Below are 26,870 nucleotides of genomic sequence, written 5' to 3' on the forward strand. Positions count from 1 at the left end.
TGCAGCGTGCCCAAACACCAGTTTACGCCCATAGATATGGCATCGCCATACCCAGGAGAACCCGCTTAATATTTTATGAGGTATTCGTCTTCAGTGGCACAAACTGGGCATAACATGTAGTGCACTAAAATGGCATATGAGTGGAAAATTGTAATTTTTACTCTGCACCATCCGCTGCACATTAACCCCTGCGCGCACCACAACATAGCATGTCGTAGTGTGTGGGGGGGGGGGGGGGGTGATGCATGGAGCGTCTCACGTGAAAAATAAAGCATTTAAAACGGCAAAATCACTGTTTTTTGGTCACCTTGGCTCTACCTAAAAATGTAATAAAAAGTGCTCAAAAAGTTGTATGTACCAAAAAATGGTACCAATAAAAACGACCGCTCGTCCCTCAATAAATAAGCCCTCATACCGCTCTATTGACTGAAAAATAAAAAAGTTGTGGCTCTTGGAAAGCGGGGAGGAAAAAACTAAAAAGGAAAAGAAAAAAATGGATCAGTCCAGAAAGGGTTAATTACTTTCTAATGAAAAACCATTTATGACCACACGTGGGGTATTGCCGTACTCGGGAGAAATTGCTTTACAAATGTTGGGCAGCATTTTCTCCTTTATCCTTTGTGAAATTGAAAAAATACAACATTTTAGTGGAAGAAATGTTGATATTCATTTTCACGGCCTAATTCTAATAAATCCTGCAAAAGACTTGTGGGGTCTAAATGCCCACTATATCCCTAGATAGATTCTTTAAGTGGTGTAATTTCCACTTTTGGGGGGTTCCACTGTTTGGCCTCTCAGGGGCTTTGCAAATGCAACATGGCACCCAAAAACCATTTCAGCTAAATTTGATCTCCAAAAGACAAATAGCGCTCCTTCCCTTCTAAGCTCTGCTGTGGGTCCAAACAGCCGTTTATTACCACATATGGCATATTTCCGTAATCGGGAGAAATTGTTTTACAAATGTTGGGGTGCTTTTTCTCCTTTATTCCTTGTAAAAATTAAAAATGGCTACCTTTTTTCAGAAAAAAAGTAGATTTTTACCTTTACAGAATAATTCCAATGAATTCAGCAAAACAACTGTGGCATCAAAATGCAAACTTTACCCCTAGAAAAATTCCTTGATGAGTGTAGTTTCCAAAATGGGGTCACTTTCCGGGGGTTTCCACTATTTTGTTCCCTCCAGTGCAATTCAAACGCGACACGGCACTGAAAACTATTCCAGCAAAATCAGAATTTCAAAATCCAAATGGTGCTCCTTTCCTTCTGAGTCCTGCTGTGGGTCCAAACTGCAGTTTATTACCACATATGGGGTATTGCTGTAATCGGGAGAAATTGCTTTACATATGTTGGGGTGTTTTTTCTCTTTTATTCCTTGAAAAAATAAAAAAATTCTACGTTTTTTTCAGAAAAAAAGTAGATTTTCATCTTCACATACTAATTCAAATACATTTTGCAAAAAAACTGTGGGTTCAAAATGCTAACTATACCCATAGATAAATTCCTTGAGGGGTGTAGTTTCCAAAATGAGGTCACTTTTGGGGGTTTTTATTGTTTTGGCCCCACAAGACCTCTTCAAACCTGACATGGTACCTAAAATATATGCTAAAAAAAAGGAGGCCCCAAAATCCACTAGGTGCTTCTTTGCTTCTGAGGCCTGTATTTCAGTAAATTAGCGCACTAGGGCTACATGTGGGATATTTCTAAAAACTGCAGAATCTGGGCAATAAATAATAAGTTCCATTTCTCGGGTAAAAACTTCTGTGGTATAGAATTTTTTTTATTACAAATGAATTTTGTAAAAAAAAAATGACATTTGTAACTTTCACCTCTACTTTGCTTTAATTCCTGTGAAACGCCTAAAGGGTTAAAACACTTTCTGAATGCTGTTTTGAATACTTTGAGGGGTGCAGTTTTCAAAATGGGGTGATTTATGGGGACTTTCTAATAAATAAGACCCTCAAAGCCACTTCAGAACTGAACTGGCCCCTGTAAAAATCGGCTTTTGAAATTTTCTTGAAAATATGAGAAATCGCTGCTAAAGTTCTAAGTCTTGTAACGTCCTAGAAAAATAAAAGAATGTTCAAAAAACGATTCCAAACTAAAGTAGACATATGGGGGATGTTAACTAGTAACTATTTTGTGTGGTATTACTATCTGTTTTACAAGCAGATACATTTAAATTTAGAAAAATGCTAATTTTTGCAAATTTTCTTCAAATTTTGGTGTTTTTTACAAATAAATATTGAATTTATCGACCAAATTTTTTCCGTAACATAAAGTACAATATGTCACGAGAAAACAATCTCAGAATCACTTTGATAGGCAAAAGCATTCCGGAGTTATCACCACATAAAGGGACACATGTCAGATTTGAAAAATCGGCTTCGTCCTGAAGGCCAAAACAGGCTCAGTCCTGAAGGGGTTAAGAACTCCAGGGGCCTTGTGTACATTTATTTAATTTAATTTAGCTTGGACCATATCTACATTCATCCAATTCAGTATATCAACTGATATATTAACAGCACCGGCACTGGATATATCAACTTCCCATTGCCACTATCTAGGGGTCCTACATGTTCAGACCTCGGATTTTATTACCTTTTTACAGATTTCATTAACCTCTTTATAATTTATAAAGGCTACAGCTGTACCCTCAGATTTGTATTTTTTAAATGCCCTTTTTTTGTCATGTATTGCCCTTTTTACAGAAGGTGTAAGCCATGTGGGGTTTAATTTTAGTCGTTTATACTTGTTACCTATAGGAATAAATTTTGCACTATAATTACCCAAAGTAGATTTGAAAATCTCCCGTTTATCATTTGATTCATCCTAAATTGCAGCCCTCATCCTGGGGAAATCGGCCTTCTTAAAATTAAGTGTTTTTGTCCTCCCAGCCTGTGTTTGTTTTTTACAGTATAGGTAAACTATAACAATATTGTGGTCACTGTTACCGAGGTTTTCACGAACATTGACATTCCCAACAAGCTCTGCATTATTAGAAATGACCAGATCCAACAGAGCCTCACCTCTAGTCGGGACTTCCAGATTCATATTTAACCCGTTAGTGACCGGCCCATCGTGTTTCTACGTCGGTCACTAACGGGCCTTATTCCGATGCCATAGACTTTTTACGTCGCGGCATCGGAATAAGTAAACAGAGCAGGGAGCTGTCAAATCTCCCTGCTCTCAGCTGGCAGAGGCAGCTGAGAGCTGGGAGCGTCCCTGCTCTACCGTGTGAGATCGATATTAGTATTGATCTCACACGTTTAACCCCTCAGATGCGGTGCTCAATAGCGAGCACCGCATCTGAGTTGTTTTGGAGAGAGGGAGGGAGCTCCCTCTCTCCCCCACCGACACCCGGCGATACGATCGCCGAGTGTCTGTGTCTCTAATGGCAGCCGGGGGTCCAGAAGTCATCTCTGTCTAAGTGTCATACTGTCAAAGTGTCCTGGCAGTTATACATGGCACAGATCTAACATCCATCTCTCTTCTCTTCATACAGATGTAGCATATGGGGAAGGCACTCGTGCAGGGGGGCACGAAAGCAGAAGTCATCTCTGTCTAAGTGTCATACTGTCAAAGTGTCCTGGCAGTTATACATGGCACAGATCTAACATCCATCTCTCTTCTCTTCATACAGGTATATAATCCATTTCATTCCTGCATGAACCTCATCCCTGCTGTAGCTGCATTTCAAAAAGCTGAAACTTTTATTTGATGGTATATAATCCATTTCATTCCTGCATGAACCTCATCCCTGCTGTAGCTGCATTTCAAAAAGCTGAAACTTTTATTTGATGGTTTATAATCCATTTCATTCCTGCATGAACCTCATCCCTGCTGTAGCTGCATTTCAAAAAGCTGAAACTTTTATTTGATGGTATATAATCCATTTCATTCCTGCATGAACCTCATGCCTGCTGTAGCTGCATTTCAAAAAGCTGAAACTTTTATTTGATGGTATATAATCCATTTCATTCCTGCATGAACCTCATCCCTGCTGTAGCTGCATTTCAAAAAGCTGAAACTTTTATTTGATGGTATATAATCCATTTCATTCCTGCATGAACCTCATCCCTGCTGTAGCTGCATTTCAAAAAGCTGAAACCTTTATTTGATGGTATATAACTCTGCTTTCCTGTCTTCCTATATAGTCTAATGTTATCTCTAAGTTTTGTCAAAGTGTTTGATCGTCGTTAAGTTTTATGATCATCCAGACCTGCTAGTTTGTTTGTTTATCTCTGCATAGCTTTTCACCTCATGTGTCTAGTTGATTTGATTAATAGCTGAACGAGCTTAATTAGGCCTAGATCTGAGCATCTACTCCCCTATAAATTTAGATGTAGCATATGGGGAAGGCACTCGTGCAGGGGGGCACGAAAGCAGAAGTCATCTCTGTCTAAGTGTCATACTGTCAAAGTGTCCTGGCAGTTATACATGGCACAGATCTAACATCCATCTCTCTTCTCTTCATACAGATGTAGCATATGGGGAAGGCACTCGTGCAGGGGGGCACGAAAGCAGAAGTCATCTCTGTCTAAGTGTCATACTGTCAAAGTGTCCTGGCAGTTATACATGGCAGTTGCACAGGGTCAGTGACAGGTAAGATGCATTACCAAACCAAACAAACTAGCACACGCTCTAAATATTAGATTTCTAACTATCTGTAAACAAACATGTTTGCCACCGCTCTCACCATTATAGCTGCTCTTGGTTTACAATCCTATCGCCCATTTAAGCCTTGCCAAAAAACAGTCCACATCAGTCCTTCTCTCCTGGCCTCCCCCATGCACAGCTCCCATTCACTATTCACTTTTCTCAGTCAACTTAACCCATCTCATCCCACTGCCCAACATAAAAAAACGCTCTCATAAATCACAGAACCATCTGCTGTCTCTCTCCATTCTCCTGCTACTAGCTGCAGGGGACATCTCTCCCAACCCTGGTCCTCCCTTTTCTTCTGCCAAGCTCAACCACTTACCTGTCACACATAGAAACCCTGCAAATCTTCTTGCCATTCCTTGTATGTCTTCTCCTGTCTCTTTTAATTGTGCTCTCTGGAACTCTCGGTCCGTGTGCAACAAACTCGCCTTTATTCATGACTTATTCCTTTCTAACTCTCTCAACCTCCTGGCTCTTACAGAAACATGGCTACACCTGTCTGACACGGCTTCCCCTGCTTCTCTATCTTATGGTGGTCTCCAGTTCTCTCATGCCCCCAGACCTGAGAACAGGCAGGGTGGCGGAGTAGGTATACTTCTTTCCCCACACTGCACTTTCCAGGTCATTCCCCCGGTCCCCTCACTCACATTCCCCTCCTTTGAAGTCCACACCCTCAGACCCTTTCACCCTTTTCCCCTCCGAGTGGCAGTTGCCTACCGCCCCCCGGGCTCACCCCGCCAATTCCTGGATCATTTTGCTGCCTGGCTTCCACAATTTCTATCCTCTGAAACACCTACTCTCATCATGGGTGACTTCAACATCCCCATTGATAACCCAATCTCCTCATCTGCCTCCCAGTTTCTATCTTTAACCTCGTCCCTCGGTCTGTCACAACTTACTAACTCTCCTACACATGAAGACGGGCATTCGCTTGACCTGGTCTTCTTCCGGCTCTGCTCTGTTTCTGACTTTATTAACTCTCCTCTCCCGCTTTCTGACCACAATCTTCTCTGCTTTACTATCAAATATTCTCTGCCTCCTCAGGTCATCCCTACGTATCAGACATACAGAAATCTACATGCCATTAACACTGTGAAACTCATAGACAGTCTACAGTCCTCATTGTCCCCTATCTCTTCCCTCTCCTGTCCCAATCTGGCTGCCAAACTTTACAATAACACTCTCAAAAATGCATTGGATGAAGCAGCCCCCACTACACTCCGAACCACCCGACAAAGACGACGACAACCCTGGCACACGCCTCAATCCCGCTTTCTTCAGCGGTGCTTGAGATGTGCCGAACGACTGTGGAGAAAATCGCATTTGGATGCAGATTTCCTCCATTACAAATTTATGCTCAAAACTTACAACTCTGCCCTTCACCGCGCCAAACAAGTCTACTTCACTTCTCTCATCTCCACACTATCTAATAATCCAAAACGCCTCTTTGATACTTTTCACTCCCTCCTTAGTCCTAAAGTGCAGACGCCAATCACAGATCTCAGTGCTGAAGACCTGGCCAATTATTTTAAAGTTAAAATTGACAACATCCGGCATGATATTATCTCCCAGTCCCCTAGTAACATCGATCCCCTTCCCCCCCGCACTCCCTCTTCTTCACTCTCAGCATTTGACCCAATAACTGAAGAAGAAGTCTCGAGGCTCCTCTCTTCTTCTCGTCCTACTACCTGCCCTAGTGTTCCTGTCCCCTCACATCTCCTCCAGTCCCTCTCTCCAGCTGTCACTAGTCACCTCACTAAAATATTTAACCTCTCTCTTTCCTCTGGTATCTTTCCCTCCGCTTTTAAACATGCCATTATAAACCCATTATTGAAAAAAACAACTCTTGACCCATCCAGCGCTGCTAACTACCGACCAGTCTCTAATCTGCCCTTCATCTCCAAACTCCTGGAACGCTTGGTCTACTCTCGCCTTATCCGCTATCTCTCTGCTAACTCCATTCTTGACCCCTTACAATCTGGTTTCCGCACTCTACACTCCACAGAAACTGCCCTTACTAAAGTCTCAAATGATCTCTTGGCGGCTAAATCGGACGGTAAATCCTCTCTCCTGATTCTTTTGGATCTCTCTGCAGCCTTTGACACTGTAGACCACAAACTCCTACTTAACATGCTCCACTCTATTGGCCTCAAGGACGCGGCTCCCTCTTGGTTTTCCTCCTATCTCTCTGACCGCTCATTCAGTGTGTCATTTGCTGGTTCCACTTCTTCTCCTCTTCCCCTTGATATCGGGGTTCCTCAGGGATCAGTCCTAGGTCCGCTGCTCTTTTCTCTCTACACAGCTCCTATTGGACAAACCATCAGCAGATTTGGCTTCCAGTACCATCTCTACGCTGATGACACCCAATTATATACCTCTTCCCGTGACATCACCCCTGCTCTAATACAGAACACCAGTGATTGTCTGTCCGCTGTCTCTAACATCATGTCCTCTCTCTATCTGAAACTGAATCTTTCTAAAACTGAGCTCCTTGTGTTCCCACCATCTACTTACCTCCCTAAACCTGATGTCTCCATCTCTTTGTGTGGCACTATCATAACTCCTAAGCAGCACACCCGCTGTCTCTGGGTTATTTTTGACTCAGATCTTTCCTTTACTCCTCACATACAATCACTTTCACGCTCCTGTCATTTTCACCTCAAAAACATCTCCAGAATCCGCTCTTTTCTTACGGAGGAAACTGCCAAAACTCTCTTTGTTGCTCTGATTCACTCTCGTCTTGACTACTGTAACTCATTACTAGTCGGTCTTGCCCTCACTAAACTATCCCCTCTCCAATCTATCCTCAATGCAGCAGCCAGGCTCATCTTTATGACCAACCTGCTACACCAACGCCTCTAATCTGTGCCAGTCACTGCACTGGTTGCCCATCCCCTTCCGAATAAAATTCAAACTTATTACTCTCACCCACAAAGCTCTCCACAGTGCTGCACCTCCTTACATCTCCTCCCTCATCTCTGTCTACCACCCTACTCGGGCTCTACGTTCTGCCAACGACCTTAGATTAAAATCCTCCATAATCCGAACCTCCCACTACCGTCTCCAGGATTTCTCTCGTGCTGCACCAGTCCTCTGGAATGTGCTACCCCAGACAATCAGATTAATTCCCAATATCCACAGTTTTAAACGTGCCCTGAAAACACATCTATTTAGACAGGCCTATAACATTCCCTAATCTGACTCCTTTCCATGGCCCTCCATTTAGATTAGTCATCAGAATAAGATTCCCTCACACTCCTTCTCTTCATGTCCATCATACACGGATACTGGCTGGTGACCGGCTCATGCAGCTTTATGTTACCACCGCATGTGTATAAAAATGGCCGGACCATTGTACAGAACAAACACTGTTACACTTTGTGTCTCCCTTATTTCCCCATAGATTGTAAGCTCTTGCGAGCAGGGTCCTCACTCCCCAGATTTGAATTGTAAATGAATTTTGTCACTATGTAATGTCTGATATTGTTTGTTTCATGTCCCCTCTAAATTGTAAAGTGCTGCGTAATATGTTGGCGCTATATAAATAAAGATTATTATTATTATTATTATTAATAAAGGCCCCCAGGTCTGCCTGGAGTGAATGCCTGCTAGATCATGCCGCAGGCATGACCTAGCAGATGCCTGTCCGTGTTAAACGGACAGGCAGTAATACACTGCAATACAAAAGTATTGCAGTGTATTATAAATGCGATCGCAGAATCGCATATTATAGTCCCCTAGTGGGACTAGTAAAAAAGTGAAAAAAAAGTTTAATAAAGTTAATTTTAAAAAAAATGTGAAAAAAAAATGAAAAACCCAGCTTTTCCCCTTACAAACTGCTTTACTATTAAAAAAACAAAATAAAGTTAAAAAGTTACACATATTTGGTATCGCCGCGTCCGTAACGACCCCGACTATAAATCTATTACATTATTTAACCCGCACGGTGAACGCCGTAAAAAAATTAATAAAAAACTATGGAAAAATTGCTGTTTTCTGTGAATACTGACTGATAAAAAGTGATCAAAAAGTCGCATCTACTCCAAAATGGTACCAATAGAAACTACAAGTCGTCCCGCAAAAAAAAGCCCTCATACAACCGCATCGGCGAAAAAATAAAAACGTTACGGCTCTTCAAATATGGAGACACAAAAACAAATAATTTTGAAAAAAAAGCGTTTTTACTGTGTAAAAGTAGTAAAACATACAAAAACTATACAAATTTGGCATCGTTGCAATCGTAACAACCCGCTGAATAAAGTTATTGTGGTATTAATATCACACGGTAAACGGCGTAGATTTAAGACGCAAAAAAGAGTGGCAAAATGTCAGATTTTTTTCTATTCCCCCCCAAAAAAAAGTTAATAAAAGTTAATCAATAAATAATATGTACCTCAAAATGGTGCTATTAAAAAATACAACTTGTCCCGCAAAAAACAAGACCTTATACAGCTATGTCGACGCAAAAATAAAAGAGTTATAGCTCTTGGAATGCGACGATGGAAAAACTTAAAAAATAGCTTGGTCATTAAGGTCCAAAATAGGCTGGTCATTAAGGGGTTAATACAATACGAAATTATTGTTAATTAATTAGTTATTTGAACTACTATAACAATACTACATTACTATAATAATACTACATTACTATAATAATACTATATTACTAGAACAATACTACATTACTATAATAATACCGCTAGGTTTAAATTTACCCGAAAATTGCGCGTTTACTCCACGTGTATTTTAACAATCCAGTTTTCCACTTTAAGTGTCGCTAGTGTTTTAGATGGGAGAAATTTAATTTTTTTGCTGCGTGGCTTGTGGGTAGAAAAAAATTATCTAATTTATTTTTGCAGCATGAATATAGGAAAAGGGCATTTTTTGGTTTAGTTTTTATCCTGTTCAAGTTTTACGCTAAATAGCCTGTTAAATTAATTCTTCATGTTATTATGGTTGGGTAGATATTTAATATGTGTATTTTTTTGTTTCTATGTAATGTATGGGCAATTATTATTTTAAATTAATCCCATGAAGGGATCTCTTTATTTACAACTTGATTTTTTACTTATAATATATTAGCATACTCCTGTATACTAATACAATACAGTGTGTCAATATGACACAGGCTGCTGTTAGGGCAGAACAGAGTGTGCCCAAACAGGCTTACTCTAGCGCGATCCCGCTAGTTTAACTAGTTTAACAGAGACCATAGCATTTAAATCGTTAGAAAGAGGGGGACGACCCCCTCTAACAGCTCATCGCGCCCCCCGCAATGCAAACGCGGGGGGGGGGGGGGGGGCGATGGTTGCTACGGCTGCCTGGGGGGCTAATGAAGGCCCTCAGGTCCGCCATCTTTGTACACCTATTAAGCCCTATTAAGCCCTTAATAGTTGCCTGTCAGAATCACAATATACTGCAATACATTAGTATTGCAGTATATCATGCAAGCGATCTAATAAAAAAAGTAAAAATGAGTTAAACAAAGTTTTTTTTTGTGTAAAAAAAAATAAAAATTAAAAGTTCAAAAAACCCCCCTTTTATCATTTTCCCCCTAGAGCATAGTAAAAAAATAAACATAATTGGTATCTCCGCGTCCATAAAAGTCTGAACTATTACAATATATAATTATTTAACCCGCACCGTGAACGCCGTGAAAAAAATAAAAATTGTAAACGCCAGAATCTCTATTTTTTGCTCATCTAATCTCCCACAAAAAATGAAATAAAGTGATCAAACCGTCGCATTTACACCAAAATGGTATTATTTAAAAACTACAGCTTAACCCGCAAAAAATAAGCCTTCATACCACTTAATCGACAGAAAAATAAAAAAGTTGTGGCTCTCAGAATTTAGCGACACAAAATAAATTTTCTTTTTTACACTTAGGTGTTTACTTTTAAAAGTAGTAAAATATAGAAAAAACAATATATATTTGGTATCGCCGTAATCGTATTGACCCGCAGAATAAAGTTAACATGTTGTTTTAATTGCACAGTGAATTCCGTAAAAATGCCGCACAAAAAACCATGGAGGAATCGCTGTTTTTTTATTTTCTGCTAATTTTTTTCCTGTTTCCTAGTACATTATATGGCAAAATAAATGGTGCTACGAAAAACGACAACTTGTCCCGCAAAAATCAAGCCCTCATAGTACTGTATCGATGGAAAAATAAAGACGTTATGGCTTTTGGAAGGTGGGGAGGAAAAAACGAAAATGAAAATCTGAAAAGGGGCTGCGGCGGGAAGGGGTTAAGGGTGTGTGCACATAGCATTATTTTCAGGAATTTTGAGGCAAATTTTGAAATGCAAGCGGTTTTTTGTGCTTTTTCTGACATGTTTTTTGAGGCGTTTTGCAATGCTTTTTTTTTATCTAAGCAAATGCATAAACCGCATCAAAAATGTTTCCAAATGAACAGCACAATTCTTTACTGCCTCCTATTGATTTCTATGTAGGTTTAGAGGCGAAAACGGCACCATTATAGGGCATAACTCTTTTTTTCCGCGAGCGGTCAAAAAACACCTGCAAATAATAATTCCTCTACCTCCCATTGAAATCAGTAGATTTGGGCATTTTGGTGGTGATTGCAACACGGTTTCTGCATTAAAAGCAGCGACAAAAAATGCTGTGTGATCTAGACCCAAGAGTGCATACTGTGGATGTTACGCTTTAACTACTCTGGATCCCATGTTACCCATCTGCAACAAAAGTAAGAGGGAATTGTATTGTCAAATGGCGAAAACAAGACTGATTCTACCAGCACCACAGAATAGCAGCACCACCCAGTGGATACAGGGAAGCAGAAAAACATGAGAAATGTTTTTTGTTTTTTTTTTAAATATACAGCATTTCTGTACTTTTGGTATGAAAATTATTCATTGGGGTAACCCATTTAAGGAATGGAATTTTTAACCCCTTAACGACCCAGGACGAACATGTACAGTGATGTATATTTTCATCATGTTCGTCACGATCAATAGCGATCGTAGCATCTAAGGTGTTTGACAGAGGACGGGGCTCCCTCTGTCAGCCCATCGGTGCCCTGCAGCATGATCGTGAGGCGCCAATATGTTTACATGGCAGCCAGGGACTTAATAAGGGCCTCCAAGCCTGCCATGGCTAAATGCCCATTAGGCACTGCCTAAGTACACTTAGTGCCCTGTAATATGAGATATATTTGTAAAATAGGAGCCCCAATTAATATAGCTAAAGGCTATCCGGTGCCGTCCCAGTTTAAGACTTAAGAAAAATAGAGAGAAAACCCTACATTTGATGATAACAATATATTATTACATAGGATGCATGTATTAATTTGTTAATTTTAATCCATTAAGAGGATTCCTCCAAAATGGAATATGGGAACCACATAGGAAGCAAGAATCCTCCCGCTTAACTGACGAAGAGCAGGGGCGTAGCTAGGGGGGGGCAGGCGGGGCATGTGCCCCGGGTGCAACTTAGAGGGGGGCGCCAGCGCCACCCCGTCCTGCACTATAATTGTACCTGCGTCTATAGGACACAGGTACAATTAGAACCAATGAATGGCCGGATACGTTCTGTGCCCGGCCATCAATGGCGGATTATCATATTATCATGGACGTCCAAAGTGCATTGTAGTTTTGTCGCAATTTTGCCGCAAAAACCGAGACGAAACTGCAATGTGTATGTCCTGCAAAAGGACCTTTAGACATAAGGTCACATGACCTTATCTCTGAAGTTCTTACTATTGCTTAGAGACCTGCTGGTCACATGACCGCAGGACTTTCAGCAGCAGCAGCAGCAGCAGCAGCAGCAGCAGCAGCAGCAGCAGCAGCAGCAAGACTGCACAGAGAAGACTGACTATGTAAGTATAAGGGTATTGATTTCTTTAATGGGTCTGTATTTAGGGGGACTGTATTTAGGGAGTCTGGTGTGGGGTCTGTATTTAGGGGGCCTGGTTTGGGGACTGTATTGAGGAGGTTTGGTGTCTATTAGTTTAAGGGGTCTGTATTTAGGGGATTTGGTCGTGGGTCTGTATCAGTTTAAGGGGTTTAGGGTCTGTATATTTAGGGGTCTGTGTTGCTTTAAGTGGTCTGGGGTCGGTATTTAGGGGGTCTGTTTTAGTTTGAGGTCTGGGGTCTGTATTCGTTTATAGGGTCTATTTAGGGGGCCTGTTCTAGGGTCTGTATTAGTTTAGGGGTCTTTATTTAGGGGTCTGATCTGGGGTCTGTATTAGTTTATTGGGTCTATTTAGGGTGCCTTTTCTAGGGTCTCTATTAGGTAAGGGGTCTGGTCTGGGGTCTCTATTAGAATAGGGGGTCTGGTCTGGGGTCTGTATTAATTTGAGGTCTGGTGTCTGTATTTAGGGGGTCTGGTCCGGGGGTCTGTATTAGTTTATGGGGTCCTTATTAGTTTTGGGGTCTTTATTTAGGGGTCTGTATTAGTTTAGGGGGTCAGGCCTGAGGTCAGTATTAAGGAAGTCATGACCGCAGGACTTCCAGCAACAGCAGAAGCAGCAGCAAGACTCCACAGAGAAGACTGACTATGTAAGTATAAGGGGATTGATTTGTTTAATGGGTCTGTATTTAGGGGGACTGTATTTAGGGGGTCTGTATTTTGGGAGCCTGGTTTGGGGGCTGTATTGAGGAGGTTTGGTGTCTATTAGTTTAAGCGGTCTGTATTTAGGGGGTCTGGTCTGGGGTCTGTATCAGTTTAAGGGGTTTAGGATCTGTATATTTAGGGGTCTGTGTTACTTTAAGTGGTCTGGGGTCGGTATTTAGGGGGTCCGTTTTAGTTTGAGGTCCGGGGTCTGTATTCGTTTATAGGGTCTATTTAGGGGGCGTGTTCTAGGGTCTGTATTAGTTTAGGGGGTCTGGTCTGAGGTCTGTATTAACCCCTTAAGGACGCAGCCTTGTTTTGGCCTTAAGGCTCAGAGCCCATTTTTCAAATCTGACATATTTCACTTTATGTGGTAATAACGTCGGAATGCTTAAACCTATCCAAGCGATTCTGAGACTGTTTTCTCGTGACACATTGGGCTTTATGTTAGTGGTAAAATTTGGACGATATATTCAGTGTTTATTGGTGAAAAATTGCAAATTGTAGAGAAAATTTATAAAAAGTAGCATTTTTCCGAATTTAAATTCATCTGCTTGTAAAACAGACGGTTATACCACCCAAAATAGTTACTAGTTCACATTTCCTATATGTCTACTTTAGATTGGCATAATTTTTTGAACATTCTTTTATTTTTCTTGGACGTTACAAGGCTTAGAACATAAACAGCAATTTCTCATATTTTTAAGAAAATTTCAAAAGCCTTTTTTTTAAGGTACCTGTTCAGTTCCGAAGTGGCTTTGAGGGGCCTATGTATTAGAAACCCCCATAAAACACCCCATTTTGAAAACTAAACCCCTCAAAGTATTCAAAACAGCATTTAGAAAGCTTATTTAACCCTTCAGGCATTTCACAGAAATTAAAAGCAAAGTAGAGGTGAAATTTGCAAATTAAATATTTCTTGCTGAATTTCAATTGTATTCAATTTTTGTCTGTAACACAGAAGGTTTTACCAGAGAAACACTACTAAATATGTATTGTCCAGATTCTGCAGTTTTTAGAAATGTCCCACATGTGTCACTAGTGTGCTCGTGGACTAAAACACAAGCCACAGAAGCAAAGAAGCACCTAGTGCATTTTGAGGCCTCTTTTTTATTAGAATATATTTTAGGCAGCATGCCAGGTTTGAAAAGGTGTTGAGTGCCAAAACAGTAGGAATCCCCCAAAAATGACCCCATTTCGGAAACTACACCCCTCAAGGAATTCATTTATGGTTGATGTTACCATTTTGACCCCACAGTTTTTACACAGCACGTATTTGAATTGGGCTGTGAAATTAAAAAAATGAATTTTTTTTCCAATAAGATGTCATTTTTGATAAAAATTTCTTATTTTCACATGAAATAAAACACTCCATTTTGTTGCCCAATTTGTCCTGAGTGCAGCAATACCCCATTTGTGGTGATAAACTGCCGTTTGGGCCCATGGGAGGCCTCAGAAGGGAAGGAGCGCTGTGTGTTCTTTGGAGTCCAGATTTTGCTGGATTGGTTTTCGGGTGCCATGTCACAGAGCCCCAGAGGTGTCAAAGCAATGGAAATCCACCAGAAGTGACCCCATTTTGGAAACTACACCCCTCAAGGAATTCATTTATTGGTGTTGTGACCATTTTGACCCCATAGTTTTTTCACATAACTTATTTGAATTGGGCTGGGAATTCAAACAAAATTAATTTTTTCCAATAATATGTAGTATTGGCTGAAAATTTCTTATTTTCACAAGAAATAAAATACCCCATTTTGTTGCCCAATTTGTGGTGATAAACTGACGTTTGGGCCCATGGGAGGGCTCAGAAGGAAAGGACCACCATTTGGCCTACTGGGGATTTTCTGGTGCGAAGTCATGTATGCAGAAGCACCTAAGGTACCAGTACAGTTGAAACACCCAAGAAGTGACCCCGTTTTAAAAACTACACCCCTTAAGGCATTCATCTAGAGGTGTAGTGAGCATTTTGACCGGAGACATACACCCCATAAACTGTAATGTGGGTTCTCACGGGTATGGCAATACCCTCAATGTGGCTGTTATTAGCTGCCTGGGCACACAGCAGGGTTCAGAAGGGAAATATCAGGGGGATAAGCTGTGCGGAATGCATCAGGGTAAGTAAAACTGGGGTAGATTAAAAATCAAGGGATGTATGATACATTTTGAAGCACTCTTTCATACGGAGCCTTAGTTTTTCACGTGTCACATTGATATATTGTGTCCTTCCTTATCCCCCTCTTATAGCAGACGTTGGACCCCTTGAGAAAGCCACAGGCGAAACGCGCGTCGGGGCGCTCTTCTATACATCTGGCTCACACTCAATCTCCCATATATGGGTAAGTGCATCTACCGGACTTAACTTGGCTTTATGCCGTTTTTCCAAGGCACCAATTACTTTTGAGCTATCACAGGCCTTTTTGAGTTAGGCATATTGTCCATCTTTGCACTGTTTACATTTCAAATTACTCCTATTTGATGCACCCTATGTTGGAGATACATTGAGCTACAGTAACTGTGCATACCATCAGTGTATTACATATATATGTACTGCTATCAATGTATACATCTGTGATCCGTACAAGGATTTATTTTAGATTCTCTGTTTATGTCATTTAGTGTATTTTATGTTATCAATAAAGATGTTTAAATTTTTCATATGCTGATATGTATGGACTCTTTTTTTCTCTCTTGTTTATCATGTATTGTTAGAGTCCTTATCTCTAATTATTTATATGGGTGGTTGAGTGCTGTCTCCCACCTTGACACGTATTTGTCCTGTGAGACTTCTTGTCTAATTAATATTCTCTGTTATCTGTAGTTTAGCTGTGTCTGCAGAAAGTGCACATATAGTGCAAAATAAGAAGGCAGGATTGAGTATTATATGTTTTATGTTTATATGTTATATGTTACGTTATATGTGTTTTATGTGTCGACCACAATGAAAAACTTCATTCATATTTAAATTTAATATGATGCGCATTACTAAATTAAGATTATGGTTCATTGGATGAATAATACAAGAATAATAGGAGTTTATACACAGTCATTCTAGTTATATACTTGTTTTACATAAGGTCACACACAAAAGGTATACAGGTGTGAGATTGGATTCTCAGTACTGAGAGTGTCTGGGAACAGCTGGTATTGTGAGTGACTGGTGTGTGTGCTGAACTATTTTTAAAGGGAAATGGTTTCTTTGAAATCACCACATGATAAGTGATTCAACAAGAAAGATTTTTTATGACATTGTTACATTTTAGTTTATTATTATTTGATATTAACAAGTTTCTATTGGCATATGATGACGCATATAGTGCACAATATGTTTCATCATTTGTGTTAAAAGATTGGTTTATTTAATATTGACATATACTAATTAAGGAAAGAAATATTTTGCAAACCTCTTATTAATTTATAAGAGTATCCTTTCTGGTTAATGATGGTATATACATTACATATGCACATGACACACACACACACACACACACACACACTGGGAATATATTTTATGAAATGAAAATGCAGATAAGATTACAGCATTCACAGGAGCTGTTGTCACGTTTATGGTGTCAGATTCCTGTATAATCAATCTTATAGTTTCTGACATCCTTGCAGCAATTCGGGTTGTCATTCAATATGTCTGATGGACAGATTGAAGTTACTGATGATGTGCTACATTTTATGTGTGCTGCACTCTATGGGGATTGCACTGAGAGGAGGAGGACCTCACATCTCAGGCATTGAGGGCGATCCTGTCCTCCTTCTGGGCACAGGGTAAACAGATGTAGGACGCATGTCTGTGGCCTCTGTGACTGTTAAAATTGTTTGCAAACAGCTCCAAACCCCAGTTGAAGCAGTGCCCTCTAAGCCTCCCGCAGTTGAAAAGTATTGATAACCAGATAAGACAGTCTTTGGAGGCAGGGGTACTGAAGAAATGTGTATGTTCTTATAATAAGCCCCTCTCCCTAAGAATGCCAAACAACTTTGTACCTTCCGTCTTGTATCTGTGTAGTAGCAGCAGCAGCTCTACTCGAAGACAAGACAACAGACACAGTGCTGGGATTAGCCTCTAGTTCTCAGAGTGCCCTATGCTGTTAGTGAGATTCTTCATCAAGCACACACTAAGCACATGTCTACAAAGTATAAGACCAGTCTCATGGCCCCATATAAAACTAACCATACATTGATGTACAGTGTTACAGTGTTAAACCTTACTACATTGCTTCCGCAGGGTTCAACACAGGAGGAAGAGAAGGATACATGGTCAATGGGGGACTTGAGGGAATGGGATAAGTCGCAGGAAATAGTAGACAGTGAATTTCCAGCCTGGTGGGAAGTTGGTTTCCCAGCACATTTGATTCCCCAGTACACAGGTCACCAACATAATTGAATTGAATTAATGAAAATAGAGATGAAAACATTAGAAAATGTAACAGGGGATCCAATATCTAATCCAGCTTTTGAGTTTCTTTTGTAGATGGTTCCAGGTACCACCATGAAGGAGGCTACAAGACTGGGTATATACTGTCACCACTGAAACAGAGGTAATAAAGTAACAACCACTCCCATCCTCCGTGTCAGCACATGAGGTGGAGGTGAAGGTACTCGCTGAGGTGTGTAGACTGGCTGAAGGTAAAACCGCAAATTTATATATACTGACTCTAGATATGCTTTTGGTATTGCACATGATTATGGCCTAGTCTGGAGGAGCAGAGATTTTGCTGGATCCACGGGTAAACTCATAATGTTGAGAGAGTGAGAGAACTGTTTGAGGCTCTGACACTGCCAAAGTAGGTAGGTATACTCAAAGTGCCAGCTCTTACTAAAGGGCAAGCTGCCCCCGAAGCGAGGGGAAATAGACTAGTAGGCAAGGCTGCAAAAGCTGCGGCTCTCATGTCCCTCATAGAGGAGGACGTAGTATTCTTGACCAGCATAGTATCTGGTCCCATAGACATGACAATATTAGTAGACTACAAAGTCAAGCCACAAAAGAAGAAAAAGTACAGTGGCAGACAAAAGGTGCCAGAGAAGGGGAGGATGGAATATGGAAGGTGGGTAACAGGATGTGCCTACCCAGAGTCCTCTTCCCCATGATAACCCAACTAATGCACGGACCAACGCAGGTGTCAAGAGAAGGAATGAGTGCAATGGTGACCAAATGGTGGGTACCCCCGGGGGTTCAGCAAGTGCTGTTGCCAGATTTGTCTAGAGGTGCAGGATATGTGTCTGCCATAACATAGGCAAAACTGTGCGGGTTGCAAAAAGGCATATGGTAAAAGCAGACTACCCATATCAGCGATTGCAGACTGACTCAGTTACCAAAGGTGGGACAGTATGAACATGTACCGGTCTGTGTAGATCTGTTCTCTGGGTGGCCTGAGGCGTGGCCAGTAACGTGGGCCACAGCAAAAGTAAAAGATCGCTCTCAGAAGTGGTATGTAGATATGGGGTCCCTGAGACAATAGAAAGTGATAGAGGAACTCACTTTACTGGAGAGGAACTCCAACAAATCGTGCATGTCCTGGGCACAGAGCAGCTTTTCACACCCCGTATCCCAAGAGCAGTGGGAAGGTAGAAAGGTTGAATGGGACCTTGAAGTTAAAAATCCAGAAGGTCATGGCTGAAACCCATAAACCATGGACTGAGTGCCTGCCCATTGCCTTCTGACCTCACCCGTTATGTGGGAGCTCTGGAAAAACAGCTCACGCAGATGTATAAATATGTTTATGATTCCATTCCAGATCCTAAGTGAAAGGAGGACATTATTTACAGCCGGGGACTGGGCGTGTTTAAAGAGACACCGTAAAGCACCACAGCCGCACTGTGACGTCCGTACCAAGTCCAACTCAGAACTTCCACATCCGTTACATTGGAAGGAGAGAACTTGGACACGCGCCGGTCACTGCTGACAGGTCCTCAATCACAAGGCTGAACTGTGGGTCTCGTCAAGCTCCAGCTGACCCTCATTCTTCAAAGACCCTTTGGAAAATGAAAGCAGCGACCTGATTGTTTGCCATGGGCAAATACTCCACTTTTCCTTTGTATCAGTTTTGAAACATCGCCACCATGGTTCGAAAAAAGGTTTATCATACCACAGTTAAGAATAGAGGACACTTGTGCTTGTGGGTTAAGCACTGGACATAGGTGCTTTATCATATTTTGTTATGTCCAGCAGGAGGCATATAATGAGATCTTTTGTGAAATATTTCCCAAATAAAAATTGTAATAAAGACTATGACACATTTTGTTTTTATCAGATATTGGTCATGTTAATTGTGGTTTAAAATGATCCATTACAATGACAATAAGTGCTGGTGATTATGACCATCCCTCGGGTCATAATGACCTACATAAATTTATCATGTGATTACAATTTCTGAGACACTAGGATGTCAATAGAAGCAACTAAAATACTCGCTCAATAATACAAGCATCAAAAAAAGGATTAAATAAGATAACAGGGACCAAATAAAGACGGACATATGAATTTTAAAGAGGACCTGTCAGCTTTCTGGACATTTCCGTTTTAGTAAATACTTGAAATACATAAAATAACTATTTTGAAGCATCGTCTGCGTTTTGCGGTTCTTCTATAAGTCTTCCTGGAAATGTATTAATAAATTACTGGATGTTACCATTCCCCATGTCAGTGGGGCATGTCCCCACGTACCTGTACTCTGACCCTGTCCAAATAATGCTGACAGTGTCAGACTATGTAGGGATACAACCTACTGACAAGGGGAATAGTAACACTCTGTCAATGTATTCATACATTTCCAGGAGTAAAAATAGAGGAACAGCAAAAGGCAGAGTTGTAAAAAAAAGTGATCCGTAATTATTTAACAGAAACTTCAAGATTTACAGAAGATGGAGCGTGCTCTGATTCTGGCCGTTTAACCACTTAAATGCCACAGTCAATAGCGACTCCTGCATCTGAACAGTGAGACAGATGCTCCCTCAATCCCCAATCAACCTCCCCTGTAACAAAATTGCCATGGAAACCGAAGGCCTATTGAAGGCTGCCAGATCTGTTATCGGTGACCTATTATTATGCCTTGGCAGAGGCAAGGCTTGATAGTTAATAAGTATTGCAATGTATTAACCCCTTAGTGACCACCAATACGCCTTTTCACGTTGGTCACTAAGGGGCCTTAGGCTAGGCTGACGCCTTTCACGTGAGCCTAGTCTAAGTCCTGCACGGGTCTCCCGTGCAGGCTGGAGCCGGTGCTCAGCTGTCTGATGACAGCTGGGCTCCTGCTCCAACACCCACGATCGAAGTTTACGTTGATCGTGGCCGTTTAACCTGTTAAATGCCGCGGTCAATAGCGACCGCGGCATTTAACTTGTTTACAGAGGGAGTGAGCTCCCTCTGTGACCCATCGGCGGCCCGCAAATGCAATCGTGGGTCTCCGATGGGGTGTCATGGCAGCCGGGGGCTTGATCAAAGCCCCCAGGTCTGCCCTGGACATATGCCTATTAGGACGCGCCGGAGGCACGTCCTAATAGATTGCCTGTCAGATTTACACTGATAGGCAATATTGCTGTGGTATACGAAGTATACCAAAGCATTATAGCAGCGATCTGAAGATCGCACAGTAAAGTCCCCTAGTGGGACTAATAAAATAAGTCATAAATGTGAAATAAAGATTAATAATAAAAATTACAGTAAAAAAAAGAAATAAAACCATTTTTTTCCATAAAAAGTGATTTTATTTAGTAAAAGTGTAAAAAAATAAATAAAAGTACACATATATGGTATCGCCGCGACCGTAATGACTCAATTAATAAAGTTAATATGTAATCTAAACCGCAAGGTGAACACCGTAAAAAAAGAACGCAAAAAACAATGGCGAAATTGCAATTTTTTTCCATCGCCCCCCAAAACAGTACCAATCAAAACTACGTCTCGTCCCGCAAAAAACAAGCCCAAAAAATCACTACATTGATGGAAAAATAAAAAAGTTACGGCTCTTGGAAAGCAACGATGCAAAAACAAATAATTTTAGTTCAAAAGTGTTTTTATTGTGCAAAAGTCGTAAAACATAAAAAAAACCCTACATATGTGGTATCGCCGTAATCGTACCGACCCATAGAATAAAGGTAACATGTTATTTACGCCGCACAGTGAACGGTGTCAATTTAATAATTGGCAAGCTATGATTAAGGACCCCAGTGGTCTGAAACGCGTAAGCGTGGTCCCGGGATTATTGTTTTATCCCAATTTTTTTTAAATGACCCAATAAAAATCGAATTTTTTATATTTGAGTGCTGGATCTGCCTTTTCTACACACTATTTAAATTTAATAATGCATAGAACAATGGTGGAATTTCTTTTTTTTTTATAATCCCCCCCAAAAAAAGTTAATATTTATAAAAAAATTATATGTACCCAAAAATGGTGCTATTAAAAAGTACAACTAATCCCGCATAAAACAAGTCCTCATACAGCTATGTAGACGAAAAAATAAAAAAGTTATAGCACTTTGAATGCGACTATAGAAAAACGAATAAAATAGCTTGGTCATTAGGGCTTAAAATGGGCTGGTCACTAAGGGGTTAACAAATAAACAAATGTTTAACCCCTTAATGACACAGCCTAGTTTGGGCCTTTAAGGCACAAACCCCATTTTTCAAATCTGACATGTCAATTAATGTGCTAATAACTTTGGAATGCTTTTATTTATCCAAGCGATTTTGAGATTGCTTTCTCGTGACACATTGTACTTTATGTTAGTGGTAAAATTGATACATTCAGTGTTTGTTTGTGAAAAACCCCAAAACTGAGCAAAAATGTTGAAAAATTTCCATTTTTCTGAATTTAAATGTATTTGCTTATAAGACACATAGCTATACCACACAAAATAGTTATTAGTTCACATTTCCCATATGTCTACTTTATGTTGGCATAATTTTTTGAACATTCCTTTATTTTTCTAGGACGTTACAAGGCTTATAAGTTTAACAGCAATTTCTCACATTATCAAGAAAATTTCCAAAACCTATTTATTTAGAGACCAGTTCAGTTCTGCAGTGGCTTTGAGGGGCCTATATATTAGAAACCCCCATAAATAACACCATTTTAAAAACTCAGAGTGTTTTTTCTTTATTTTCACTATTTTCAAAATTTTAGAAGAAAACTCATGCTAAACTGTAAATGAATCGAGTGTGCACCACAAATTAAACCAGAGTGCCAGTCAGCATGTATAAAGGTATACAATTTAGAACTGAAAGAGTAACTACACTATCACAAAACATCTGATACGTCATAGAGACATATCAGAATTTTTAATTGGTGGTGGTCTGGGTGCTGAGGCTCCCACCATTGCTGAAACCAAGGTGTAGAAACGCTCAGCTAAGTGCTTTGCACCTTCGGCTGTGATCGACTCTTCTCGTTAGGCTGAAAACGGGCTTACATAGAACGTCTATGAGCCGGTCTTCAGCCTAACGAGGAGTCGATCACAACAGAAGGTGCAGAGTGCTTGGCTGAGCGCTACTGCCCCCTTTGCTCGAGTGTTGTTGGTGGTCTTAGCACCTGAACCCCCACCTTTAAAACTTCTGATATGTCTCTATGACATATCTAAAGTTTTGTGATAGTACAGTTACTCTGTAATGTCTGTGGCTGCGGGCTGTCAGCTCCAACCTCCCCCTGACAGCCGCAGACACGAGTCGGCAAGCGCTGGCCCCAGCCTCCTCCTCAGGAGACGCCAGCGCTCGCATCCACTCACCTCTGCTGGATCCTCATGGACGAACCTTGACCCGTGAGTACCCTGGACTATAAGAGGGGTCCAGCCCCCTAGTTCTATGCGTGAGCGTTGTTGTGTCCCCTAAGTTTGTCTATGTGATGGCCTCCTAGTTGTTTCCTGTTCCTGTTCCAGTCCCTGTCCCTATACTTGTTTCCAGTTCCTGTTCCTAGCAATCCATACCTTCCTGGTTTAGCACGGAGCCGTGCCAAAGTCGTGCCGTACTGCACGTCGGCAGGAGGCACAAGCTGCCGTTCCTCCTACTACACCTCCTGGCAATGTGGATCCTCAGTCGACACCTCTTGGCAGTATTGATCCACGTGTTTCTTTGCCACTTCCTGACCGCTATGATGGAGAAGCAAGTACCTGTCGTGGTTTTCTTAATCAATGCCAGATCCACTTCAGCCTATATGCTAGAAATTTTTCGGCTGATGTTGCCAGGGTCGCTTTGATCATTTCTCTCCTCACCGGCAAGGCTCTCGCATGGGCGAACCCTATCTGGGAGAGACAAGAACCAGAGACCCGTGACTTCCCTGTCTTCCTCCGGACATTTCGCATGGTGTTTGATGAGCCTGGACGGGTCTCATCTGCAGCAGCCTCTTTGATTAACCTGCACCAAGGAGACACCTCCGTGAGTACGCCATCCACTTCCGCACCCTGGCGGGAGAGCTCTTATGGAACAATGAGGCTCTGGTGGCCGCATTCTGGCATGGACTATCTTCCAGAATTAAAGACGAACTTGCCGCCCGGCATCTGCCGTCTACACTGGATGACCTCATCCTTCTGTCTGCCCGGATTGATATACGGATCCGTGAACGCCTCCAAGAGATTCAACGGGAGAGGGTCCTTCCTAGTCTGGTCCCTACTTTGCAGCAACCCCTGCTATCCCCCGATGTCGATCCTCCTAAGAAGTTGGTAATAACAGACCAGTGTAAGTTATCTACCCAAGAGAGACAACGCAGACGCACATCTGGACTCTGTCTTTATTGCAGTCTCGATGGCCATCTTGTGTGCGCCTGTGCCCCCAAAGAACCCAAAACCTAGGGTTGCTTGGAGAGACGACCTTGGGTAAGAATGGACTTCTGTCTAAATTGTCCATACCCGTGACCATAGTGTCCGGTGATAGAACAAATCAGGTCTCTGCGTATCTGGACTCTGGATCCGCTGCTAACTTCATCCGCAGAGATCTGGTGGACCTTCTGCAATTGCCCACCACCCCTCTTGAGAGCCCGTTGACAGTTGCTTCAGTAAATGGACTACCCCTGCCAGACCTAGTTATAGCCGTGACCAAGCCGCTGAGGCTCCAAGTGGGAGCCCTTCACTCCGAACTTCTGTCGTTCCATGTCCTGCCCAAAGCTGTTAACCCTGTGCTGCTGGGCCTGCCTTAGCTCCGACTGCATGCCCCAGTTCTGGACTGGAATTCTGGAGAGGTTCTCCAGTGGGGCCCTGATTGTCAAGGTCGTTGCCTGGTGCGGATTCGTTCAGCTCAGCTTTCTCTGCCTGGGTCATTGGCAGGATTGCCGAGTCATTATGGTACCTTTTCGGATATCTTCAGCAAGAGGGAGGCGGAGACATTGCCCCCACATCGGGCGTATGACTGCCCTATTGAACTGATCCCTGGTGCATCCCTTCCCTGTGGTAGGGTGTTCCCTCTCTCCTTGCCAGAGACTCTGTCCATGTCCTCCTATGTGAAAGAGAACTTAGAAAGGGGCTTCATGTGAAAGTCTTCCTCCCCGGCAGAAGCCGGGTTCTTCTTTGTCAAAAAGAAAGATGGCTCTCTTCGTCCTTGCATCGACTACCGTGGTCTCAACCAGATCACGGTGAAGAATAAATATCCGTTGCCACTGATCTCCGAACTATTTGATCGTATACGTGGTGCAATTTTTTTTGCTAAACTAGACCTGCGTGGGGCTTACAACCTAGTCCGGATTCGCCAGGGTGATGAACGGAAGACTGCATTTAACACCCGTGATGGACACTATGAGTATCTAGTAATGCACTTTGGCCTGTGTAATGCTCCCGCGGTCTTCCAGGAGTTTGTGAATTACATTTTCCGTGACCTCCTCTATGTTTGTGTAGTAGTCTACCTTGATGACATCTTGATTTTCTCCCCAGATCCTATCACGCACCAGAGACATGTCCGTCAGTTTCTGCCACAGTTAAGGGAGAATCGTCTGTACGCCAAGCTGGAGAAGTGCATATTTGACAAGGATACTCTACCCTTCCTGGGCTACATCGTCTCGAATCGAGGTCTCGACATGGACCCTGAGAAGGTAAAGTCTGTCCTGGAGTGGCGACGCCCTCAAGGCTTGAGGGCCATACAGCGCTTTTTGTTATTTGCTAATTTTTACAGGCAGTTTATTCCGAACTTCTCCTCACTAACTTCTCCCATCTCTAACCTTACTAAGAAGGGTATAAACACCAAGGTGTGGACTCCTGAGGCAGAGTCCGCATTCAATAGCCTGAAGAGTGCCTTCACGTCAGCCTCTATCCTCCATCATCCAGATGTCTCTCTGCAGTTCTCCTTGGAGGTGGACGCATCCTCTGTCGGTGCTGGTGCACTCCTGTTCCAGAGAGGTCCCAAGGGCAAGTCAATGGTATGTGGATACTTTTCCAAGCTCTTCTCTTCCGCAGAACGCAACTACTCGATTGGGGATCTGGAGTTACTGGCCATTAAATTGGCTCTGGAGGAGTGGAGACATCTATTAGAGGGTGCAGCTCATCCGATCTTGATTTTTACGGACCACAAGAATCTGACCTACCTCCAGACGACCCAACGGCTGAACCCTCGTCAGGCCAGGTGGTCACTGCTCTTTGCAAGGTTCCAGTTTGAGCTTCATTATCGCCCGGCCGACAAGAATGTGAGCGCCGATGCCTTGTCCAGGTCTTTCGAGATAGAAGACACCATTGAGAGTCCACAGAACATTATCGACCCATCTTGCATTGTCTCGGTCAATCCCCTGCAAATTGGAGACATTCCCCCTGGGAGGACTTTTGTGCGCCTGGCTGATCATGGAAGAATCCTCCGCTGGGGTCACTCCTCTAGACTGGCACGTCACGTGGGGTTACGTAAGACCCGGAATTTGATTGCTCGTCATTTCTAGTGGCCCACTCTGCCCAAGGATATTGTGGACTTCGTTTCTTCCTGTGCTGTATGTGCAGCCAACAAGGCCACCCACTCCAGACCTACTGGCCTGCTCCAGCCATTGCCTGTGCCCAATGCTCCCTGGCAGCATATAGCGATGGACGATTTTCGAAGATGGCCCACTTCCTTCCTCTGACCGGTCTTCCTTCTGCTCCTCAGTTGGCCAAGTTATTTATCCAACACATCTTCCGCCTGCACGGCTTGCTGCAGCATATTGTGTCTGATCGGGGGGGTTCAGTTTACTTCGAGGTTCTGGAGAGCCCTCTGCGGACTTCTTGGCGTGAAGTTGGACTTTTCTTCTGCCTACCATCCTCAGTCTAATGGTCAGGTCGAGAGGATCAACCAGATTTTGGAGAACTACCTACGCCACTTCATCTCGAAGCAGCATGATGACTGGGTGCAGCTGCTCTCATGGGCGGAGTTCTCCTACAATAATCACACCAGCGAGTCTACTAGGAATACACCGTTCTGCATTGTCTACGGCCAGCACCCATGAATTCCTCTTCCGTTGCCTGATACTTCCGAGGTATCCGCAGCTGACTCCACGTTTAGAGACTTTTTGAAGATCTGGCAGCAGACTCGATCCTCCATCCTAATGGCAGTGGACCACATAAAACGGAAGGCTGACTCAAGGAGAAGAGAGCCCCCTCGGTTTCTTCCTGGCACTAAGGTCTCGCTGTCGTCCAGGAATATCCGACTGAGGGTGCCGTCATGTAAATTTGCCCCCAGGTTCCTCGGACCATTCGAGGTTC

The 26,870-nt window shown here is 42.4% G+C and overlaps 1 long non-coding RNA gene across 2 annotated transcripts in view; it reads left to right on the forward strand.

Annotated features, from left to right (window-relative positions):
- Positions 1-4,348: 4,348 nt before the first annotated feature.
- The window catches only part of LOC142760156 (uncharacterized), a 30,448-nt gene continuing 7,926 nt past the window's right edge, over positions 4,349-26,870 (forward strand). The window contains exons 1-3 of one of the 2 annotated variants that reach the window (XR_012883256.1): positions 4,349-4,602; positions 15,478-15,569; positions 18,975-19,405. This is a non-coding gene — a long non-coding RNA (uncharacterized LOC142760156). Of the gene's footprint in view, positions 4,603-15,477; positions 15,570-18,974; positions 19,406-26,870 lie in introns of those variants that run through there. The other variant, XR_012883257.1, reaches the window with a different exon arrangement.

The sequence above is a fragment of the Rhinoderma darwinii genome, chromosome 1 (assembly GCF_050947455.1).
Source record: "Rhinoderma darwinii isolate aRhiDar2 chromosome 1, aRhiDar2.hap1, whole genome shotgun sequence".
Classification (NCBI taxonomy): Eukaryota; Metazoa; Chordata; class Amphibia; order Anura; family Rhinodermatidae; genus Rhinoderma; species Rhinoderma darwinii.